At 39.5% G+C, this 10,246-nt stretch overlaps 1 pseudogene across 1 annotated transcript; it reads right to left on the bottom strand.

The window, feature by feature from the left end:
• Nucleotides 1-7,319: 7,319 nt before the first annotated feature.
• Nucleotides 7,320-8,234, bottom strand: LOC306653278 (AKT-interacting protein-like; annotated as a pseudogene). The gene has a single exon. The product of its transcript is annotated as an AKT-interacting protein-like (transcript).
• Nucleotides 8,235-10,246: the final 2,012 nt, after the last annotated feature.

Here is a 10,246-nt window from a genome sequence, read left to right as displayed (position 1 = left end):
CCTTTATCACTACTCTATTGCCTGAGCATTATTTTATTATTTGGAAGGGAGGACTTCCTAAAATGGTGAATTCCTAGGAAGGGAGACTGGAAACCCCACTGGACATGCTGCAGAATTTATAGGGTAACTACCTGAGATAGAAAATGTAGAAGCTTGGGGCTGGGGAGATAGCTCAGTCAGTAGAGTGCTTGCCTTGCAAGCACAAGGCCCTGGGTTCGATCCCCAGCACCACAAAAAAAAAAAAAAAAAAAAAAAGAAAAAAGGAAATGTAGAAGCTTTTAATGCTAAAACAGGTGGTAAAAAAGAGGCAATTTGACCTAAGATAGATCACCGAAAGACCAACTCTAGCTTGAACCAAGAGGACAGAACATAGCGCTGCTACTGCAGGTTCCAGGGATCACAAAGAGAACAATTTCATCTAACACTCTCGTGAGCAGTCTTAGGACTCAAAGAGAAAGGACTTTGTCACCTCTGTAAGGGCCAATAGTCCTTGAATGGTTGTGATCGAAATAAGTAAGAATTTGTATTGATTAAAGTTTTTGTTTACAAACAACAGAAACTGATGATAGCTAATTAGAAAAAAAAATAAAAAAGAAACTGTGAAGGACATGAGGCAGTTCACAATAATTATAGAAAAACAGAACCTTTGTCCTTAAAGTAGTCAGAAACAAAGGCATCTTAGGCAATGTCAATAGCAGAACCAATGGACGGTCAACTTCAGGTCATTCTTCCAACATTTTCTATACTTCCATCAATATGTTTAAGATTTATACTCCACAAGAAAGTATATGACTGGCCTGGCTTTTAATGTGTTTTCATGCATGTGTGAGTGTATATGAGTGCACTAGAAGATGACATGATACTTCAGTTGAAAGTCTCACCAAGAGTTGCACACAATTGGGGTGGGTAGTTGTTAGTAGCCAGAGGGAAGGATCCAGGGCAGGCAAAAACAGTGGATATCCACTACAAGGTCCCAGAGCAGGCGATCTACAACAGGACTAAAAGGAAAGATCTTGTGCCTTTCTAGGAGCTCCATCTAGGAAGTTCCTGGGAGCTTCAGGCTATTCAGAATTTCTCTGGATCTGCATTTCCTTATTAGTGACATCTCATATATAAAGATGATGCCAGTAAATTTATTATCTTTACAACTAATGCAGAGATATTGCAAGAGAAACGATGAAAGCAAGCTGCTGCTCAGTAATGGGAGAAACTCAGAAATCAGACATTTCTGATTTCAGAACCAGTAGACATAAAGCTGGGACAGTGTGACAAAATTTCACCCCAGCTAAAATCATCATGAATAGTTCTTGCTGTGGTGGGAGCCCATTCACAACCTGGCTGCCAGCCTGGAGAAGGGGGAAGGGGAGACTGTTTTGTTTAGGAGTTGAATAATAAAATAAAATAGAAAGTCTTGCCAGTGACAAAATAGAGAAAGTTATCTCTATCTTGAAACAATTAGTTCTGCCTTTGGAGAATAGGTGGGCCCACTGCCAAACAGGGCAGGAAGTATCTCTGAGAATCTCTAATTGTGCACCAACACATATGCATATGCACATACACACACACACACAGGACCCTGAAGTAATGCCAAGGAAGAAATGCTATTGTCTTCAGTTTCTCCCTACCTCATTTTAAGGACTTGGCCTTCAAACTGTCCTGCCCCATTATTCTTTTGTACATTAACAAACTGATTCACAATGTTATGCTTGAGCATTTAAAAACCTATTATCTTTTATTCTAACTGTGGAGTAAAATATTTTATTGTAAAACATAGTAAAAAGAGCATTTTACTTGGTGTCAGGGACTGGGGTTTATGAATCTAGGTTCGACATTCATCTCTACACTAGTCTCTTTCTCACATCCAAATACAACAGGATGGCATGCATGGTGAGGAGTGGTGTTCAGTCGTCTTACCTTCTCCATGGCCACTCCCCTCCAACGCTCTTACCAAGCTGCTCTACCTTATAGATAAATCACATCCATCTTTCAGGGTCAGTCCAAGCAAAGGCAATGTGGCATAGAGGAAGGTATTAGATCCTTAATTGCCTCAGTTCAAATCTCAGCTCTACCACTGAGGACCAAGAAAGCATCTGGGATGCTCTGTTTTATGATTTGTAAAATGGAGGTAATCATGCCTCTTTTCAAGAAGTGTGTGAATATAGAAGCTTATAGAGAAAGAAATCCCCACATAAGCTCCAATAGCTTATCACCATCTCTTCCCAAATCCTTCCCTTACCAGCCCTTCTTACAGTAATCTCTCTTTTCTCTCCATACCTCTGGTGTAAATTCTCTGTATTATTTAAATTGTTGTCAAGTTCACCCGGCTGCTAAAATGTTACCTTGCTCCTAACATTTTTATCAAAAATTTGGCCAAGGTACTATTAAAAAAAAAAAAATCTATTTGACAATGTATGACCTGGTATGCTCTTTTTCCAAGAAGTGTCCTGCTAACTAAACTCCTCCATCATCATTAAGTCCGATCACTTAGCAGCATGAGTGGGGTGTTTTTTATAAGCCATTTTGAGTAAGTAGTTTATAACTATACCTGAAAAATCCAAATCTTTCCCTTATTTTTCTTTTTCAAATTGACCCAGACATATTTCCATTCAGTTATGCTTTTCATTGGTGGACCCTAAAATAAACACTTTCTTCCCTACTATATAGTTAATCACTGTTCTTTTCCTGCCTGTGCCATCTATAGCCTGGCAGTCCTTGTCCTAGTTGTGCACGTCACCCTCCACATTTCAATTGTGCTCAGCATTGAGATTCATTAGCCCAGGAGAAGCATAGAAGTGGGTGGAAATAAGAGACAGGTTTTATAAGAAATCCTGCCCACATCTCCCCTTTCATACCTCCCCAGGCACCAGAGTCCTCTAAAGAGTTATTGAACTTTGGTCTCAGTTTCATTCAATTTGACCAAAAGTTCAGCAACAATTGTCTTGTTTGAGTTATAAAAATAAAACAAAACAAAGAGTGAAGCAAGTGTAAAGCCCTAATACCAATTCATCAAGTTCAGGCCAGAGTCACAATCTGGTTTTTGTGAAAGAGATGAAAGGTCATAGCTGATGACTTCCCTGGGTGGGTGGGTGGGAGATGAAGTCTTAAGGCTGTTTCTGCTGAGTATCCTTATTGTCAGGTGTCTGAAAACAAATCCGTAACAGTTGAGCAAGATCAAAGGAACATACATCAAAGCTAGAACTCCATGGAGTTGGCTAGGTGTCATGTCCTATGTCCATACCCTGGAGACTGCACCACAGGACACAAACTTCACCCCTTTTTGTAGGTGTACATCAAATAATACGCAAAGGGAAGAAGGGAGGAAGGAAAATCAAGATCTCTGAGACTTTACAGTCTTTTGAGACGCAACAAAAATCCTGAATCCTTCTTCCTTCATTTCCTAGGACAACTCTAGCTGGCAACCAAAAATATGTTCACAGTTCTTACTCTTCATAAAAGGTAACACATTGAATGCCAGCAAAGATATTACACAATATATAATTAGATCTAATCTCTATTCTGTGAGGTCATGTTTGAAGGAATGAACCACTGAGATACAATTGGAAGAAAAGACAGAAAGCTCAGGAGCAAGGAAGTGCCAGTTGATTTACATATTTCTTGTCTGATGGTTTCTCCCACTGAATTGCAGGATAGCAGTAAGTGTTGAACACAAACACTGCTTTGAGTGTAGTAGGTACCCCAAGAAGTGGAGGAAGAGAAGTTTGATTTTGGTTTACCTATTCTTGAATGCCAGATGCAAATTGAGTTTGCCCTCATCACAGATTATAGACAGATCAGCAGAAAAGAAACATCATGATGAAGGTCAAAACTATGACTGATGGACAACTTTCCACTGCATTTCCTTCAGAAACAGAAAGCATGCTATGAAGGATGGGGCTGGATACAGATTCATAGCAGACTCAGCATTGCAATTAAGGTCCATGCAAGAAAAGATCTTTCTCCACGTGGCCTCCAAGGCCAAGTGCCAAGTAGAAAGGAATAATAGATTTCTCCCAAAAAGAACTTGGTGAAACAGTAGATGTCTTTTATAGACTCAAGGTTATAAGCCCAAATGTATTTTCCAATAAGAGCAGAAAAACAGGAGGTAGTTTTGAATACTGCCAAACATTGTGACGCCTATGCCATAGAAATCTTATCTTAATTATAAAAGCATTTCAGAAATGAAGCACTTCTTTATAGCACAGTTTTCAAGTATTTTTCATACAACAAAAGCAAATATTGCTGAATTTTAAATAACCAAAAATCATACAGCCCAATTAAGTTTTCAAGGGAGCACCAAGCTCTCTCAAATGAGGTATTTCATTAGAATACCATATCCCCATTTCTTATAATATTTGGGACTTGGTTACAATTAACCTTGTGCTTTCTAATTGGGTTCAGACCCTCTTTCAGCAAGTAACCCTCAAAATGCAAAATTAGGATGAGATCTCTCTGGGAGGGCAGTTATACCAGGAAGACTGTTTCAGGGAAGAATCCCTCCAGGAAATAAATCCACACATTTCAGTGACAACAGTTGAGAAATGTTCTCAACAGACTTGCAGTGAAACTGCCACTACGGGTGGGAGGGAGGATGTCACTGCCTGTCAGACACACAGCTTTTACTTTGGTTTCTTAGGAAAATAGTACATGCCCTTTCTGCTTCCCACTGAGAATGAATTACTCTTGCCTGCACTCAAGCAGAGAGAGGCCGACTGGGCTGGGAGCACTGAGCTACAGCCTATTAAACTGAAGTTGCCTTGAAAGTTGGTTAATGACAAAGAAAACTCAGTGTTTCCATCTAGACATCTGAACTCAAATACAAAAGGAAAATTGTGTAGAAAAATGCCTTCATTTTACAAATTTGATTATGTTACTGACTTGACAGTCATAAATTCTTGAAGGCATTGAGATAAAAATAAAAACCTGACTTGAAAAATTATTAAGTCTATATTCCATGAGAGTTTAAATGTATGCACATATGCAAAGATGCTCACAAACTGTGACTTTCCTGGAGGTCAAGCTGCACACAGCTTTAAGTAAAGGAGACAGTTCACCTTTCCACGACTCTATATCATTATCATTGGTTTTGACATTTCCATAGCTCTGCTCTTCATAAGCATTCCCATCAGTTGGCTTCAGCAGTAACATTCTTAGAGAGATCAAGCCAGAGAATGTCAGTTTGTAAATGAGACACAAAGAGGTTAAGTTATTTGCCTAGCATCTTAAATGAAGAAACAACACATGAGAACATACTTCTTAAGCAAGTACTGAAAATAGTTATATAGTCATCATATTCCCAATCCCAGTTGTGAATCAATTAGGTAATGTCCACTAAGACATTTCAGGTCAAACCTGTAGCAATTTTAATACTCAAGTCCTAATATGTTTTTTTTTTTTTAATTTATCATTGCAATCAGCTCTAGGTGCTTCTAAGGTGAATTTTGAATATGAAATAACATTAATGTAAAAGACTATATACTTGGAATTATCCTCTCATATATTGGCTTTACAAAACCTGATGGTGTTATTTAATTAACATTCAAAGGCCGAATCATCTTTGTCTGATTGTAACCTAATTATGCCACATTTTGAACCATTGTTTAACTATTTTAGATAAGTAAGAGGTGGTTATTTAAAACAGTCACACAGTTTTAAAAGGAAGAAACAATTTCAACTTTTCAGTAATTTAGTATTAGCCTTCAGTGTAAAAGAGAAAATTAAAGAACAAGAAACTCAAAATTGTTGTCAAGATTTGTCAATTGTGGAACACCATATAAATAAATGTTATTTATTGTTAATGGTGATAAAGGTGACAAAGATGATGAGATTATTGTTATATCCAGAGAGAAGCATTGAGGTTCATTTCTGGTCCTTAACTTTCAATCACACAGATAATCACCCTTGACTAACACCAAACTGGTTTTGGAAATGACAAAGATACAATACAGTTGCCTGCCTGATCTGAAAAGTCTAACCTCTTGACTAGGGATATATTGATCACAGAACATACATTTTATTGGGGTGACAGGAGTTCAGTCACTTACCTATCCTTTAATCTTAGAATATATTAAATGGTAGAAAAATCCAGAATGTCATAAAATTTAACTGGAAATGACATGAGACTAACTTGTTCTTTTCTCAAGCAAAGGACACTGAAGACATCTAGTTCCTTTTCAGAATCAGAACATCCAATAACCTGCAGTGATTTTAGCCAAGTACAAAACATGAACATTTTGAACTCAGATTACAACCCATTAAAGAGTTCCTATCTGAAATTCTGCAGCAATCATGAAAATAAGCACTAACTCATGTACCTCAAGCCGAGAGGAAACCAGACAAAAAGCTGCAAATAGCTATTTCTGGCTTCTTTCTTCATTTTGTTTCTATAGTATCTGTAGAGATAGCCTAAATTATCCCAAAGAGCATGCAAAGAGCACCTTCACCCCATCCAGAGGTCCTCTTTTCTTTAAAAAAAATTTTTTTTAGCTGTTGGGGGCTGGGGCCATAGCTCAGTGGCAGAGTGCTTGCCTAGCATGTGTGAGGCACTAGGTTCAATCCTCAGCACCACATCAAAATAAATACAATAAAGACATGCTGTCCATCTGCAACTAACAAAATTTTTTTTAATTATTTTAGTTTTAGATGGACACAATACCTTTATTTTATTTTTTTATTTTTATCATTTATTGTTTTTTATCTCTACTAAACACATTAATCATCATTTAAATATCTGACTTAATTAGAAACCATTTTAACACTTTTTCTCCCTCCTGCCATAAAAATACAGTTAAGTAATTTGCCTTTAAAAAAAAAAAACAGCTGAGAACAAGTGTTCTGGTTTCCTCTCTAATACATTTCTCAGAGCAGTCTCTAAATCAGTAAGACAGTAGGCTGAAAACTGAAACAATCTTCTACTTAAAAGTGCCAAGCTCTAGAATCTGCTCTCTCTATACCGATACCTGTCCTCTCCATATACGTGTATGACCGAAACCACTGATTTAAAAGCTTTTAAATAGTGTTGATTTCTATCTGCCCAACTTAAATTGATGCAACTTACTGTTAGCATTATATTCAGAAAAATACATAAACCTCAAGGTTCCCGACAACTTGGAGTACTGAGACAGATCACCACCCTAGATTACCACTTCTGATAAAAGTAAGACAGGTTTCCAAAACCTCCTGTTAGAACCTACAGACATGGAAAACACTGACACCCAGTTATGACTCACATAGTTTACTCTTCAGGCAGCCCTTTTCCATTAGTCTCCTTTAACTAGGCCAGAGTCCAGCAGATAAGTACCTGGTGCACCATATTCACCATCTCTTAAGTTGCTACTGTTTTCTCTTCTTTACTGAGGGGTTGTACTGAGCCAGGCTTTATCCATAACGGGCCAGCAACATGAACACTTTTACTGTGCTGTTCTTCAGATTTTTTCTGAGTCAACATCTTCTCTCTGGCTTCATCATATACAGAAGAATTCCATGGAGAAAAGCTAATTGCATAGGGGTCTTCTATTTTAGGTTGGTCAAACAAACGAGGAGTGCATACCTTAACACTGTCAATCACTTTTCTTTTAAAAAGCTGAACATCCTTTTCAAACAATACTGCAGCCTCTGGGTTTAGGGGGCTTGCTGTATCAATCTTGTAGAAAACTTTCCTTGCATACATTAATAACACTTGCAAATATGATTATGGTTCTGCCTCCATTTTGCAAATGTTCTCTTCGCATCCACTTCACCTAAAGTGGGATCAACTAGCTGGTGAAAGACGGGAATATCAAACACCAAGCATGGACAATCACTGTCTGGATAGTTATTGGGAATGTAAACTGTGAACTTGAACACACCATCCTGATAAAGCCATGCCATATGAATATTACTCCAAACCACATTAATGCAGAGCAATAAGATGGCTGCACATAGATGCCTGGCAACTTCTGCTTCACAACCAAGGTAAATTGTGCAAGAGGAGAGTATTCCAGGTAGAAGGGTTGGTAAGAAGCATGTGTGCCATTTGCTCACTGTGCTGCTGGGGCAGAAGATGTAGGCTTAGTTATGGGCAAAGCATTTGGGGGAATAGAAATTAGCTGGGTTTTTTGGTGCAGTTCGTGGAGGACTGGTTTTCACATCCCCTGTTAATATCTTCTCTTCACCACCAGATGGTTTGCATACGGAGCTTGTACACAAGCTCCAGAAAGGGTTCATAATGTGTAATCCAGAGAAGTTCAGAGGTCCATGTCATCAAAGTCTTCTGTTCTAAGCATTCACTTTACTGTTCTGGAGGCAAAATGCAAACAGCATGGCACTGACTTGGATGAGGGCTCCCCTTGACTGTGTCACCTTGTGGCAGGTGGCAATGGCAGGAGCGTATTACTTATTTATTTTTATGTGGTTCTGAGGATCAAACCCAGTACTTCACATGTGCTAGGCAAGCACTCTACTACTGAGCTACACCCAGAGCGCCAGAGGCCCTCCTTTCTGGTGCAATACCCATTGCATCATTACCTTCAAGTATATATTTCCTTAACTCATGATGTTGCCTCTCTTCTAACCCTCACCATATCCCCCACATTGCTTGCCTAGCTTCGTCATTGAACAAATAACTGGGGAACTGTCTCACCAACAGTCATTTCCTAACACATGGGTAAGGTTGTGTGGTGTGGTGAAAGGGTCACAGACTCTGGAGCCAGGCTGCCTGGTTTCAAATTTCAGTTCATCATGATTGCAAGCAGCGTCCTTGCCCCCAGATGTGTGGAAGTGAAAAACCAACACCCTGCTGTCATGGAGTTTAGGTTCTAGTCATGGGAGTGGGGGGAACAGACAATAAGCAAGCACAGGTGGTGCTAAGTAGTAAAAGAAAATGAAAGCAGGCTCGGGGAGCACAGCAGGATGAAGGTTGGGAGAGACAGCCACATTAGACAGCATGATCGGTGGGCCTTTCTTTTTAGGTAATTTTTCAGCAGAGGATTGAACAGAGCAAGGCAGCAAGTCATTCAGGCTTATGGGGACAGCATAGCCCAAGCAGAAGGAACAATAATGAAGTCCTGGAGGATAGGGGTGCTTGACATGTTCTAGGAAGGGCCAAGAGGTCAGTGTGCCTGGAGCAGTTGGAGCAAGGGGGACAATGGTGGCCATGAGGTCAAGGAGGTAGCAGAGGGCCAGATGGTGTGGAGTCTTGCAGACCACAGTGAGAATACAGGATTACACATTTCGCTCAGAGTGAGAAGAGATTATAGGGTTTTGTACAGAAGAATGGCATGATCTGATTTATATGCTTAAAAGATTCCTCCAAGGAGTATATATTGAGGGAGTGGAGCAAGGGTAGAGGCAAGGAGAACAATTAGGAGGTCATTGTAATCTGGACTACAGTGACAAGTGATAATTGGTAGGATTCACATGGAAGCAGAGGAAGTGTCAAAAGTTTTAAAAATTCCTTTTTTAAAAATATTTTTTAGTTATCAATGGACATTTATCTTATGTATTTATATGCAGTGCTGAGAATCAACCCCAGTGTCTCACACATGCTAGGCAAGCCCTTTGCCACTGAGCCATAACCCCAGCCCCAAAAGTTAAAATTCTGATTCTATTGTAAAGACACTGTCTCCAGGAGTTTGCTAATGGACTAGGTGTGGAGCAAGACAGAAGAGAGGCGTCAAAGACAACTACATCAACTTAGAGAATGAGAATGCTGATGCCGTCGCCCTACGGTGGGGCAGCGGTGACTAAAATAGTGAGAGATCAGAAAGAAGAAGAGGAACAAGTGAAGGAACTAAAAGAAAAACCAGAAAACACAGTGTTTAGGAACCAGGAGATGAAAGTGTTCCAAGGAGGGGGTGATTGTGCCAGCTGCACCTAAGAGCACTAGATTTACAAAATGCAGGTGGCAAAAGGGAAAGGAAAGTCCGATTGGAATAGATTCAAGAAAAAAAAAATGGGAGGAGAGAAACTAGTGAGAACAAAGGCAGACAATTCTTTTAGGGTTTTACTTTACTGGGAGCATATACATGGGTCAGTAACTGGAGGGTGATTTGGGGTCAAAGGAGTTGTGGGGTTTTTTTAGTTTTTGTTTTGTTTTGTTCTGTTTAGACAGTGGTCATCAGTTGAGGCAGGAGATTGAAATGACACCCTGTCCCTAGAAGAGCTGGGTACTTAGCACCAAGAAACTGGTTGTCTCCTGGTATGCAAACCTGGAGTTTCAACAGCCAGGTAAGTGTGGTAGAGCCACGGTGGGCCCCATAATGAGTGTCCA

This window comes from Sciurus vulgaris, assembly GCF_902686455.1.
Source record: "Sciurus vulgaris genome assembly, chromosome: 2".
Taxonomy (NCBI): Eukaryota; Metazoa; Chordata; class Mammalia; order Rodentia; family Sciuridae; genus Sciurus; species Sciurus vulgaris.
This window is presented reverse-complemented; position numbering and strand designations above follow the sequence as displayed.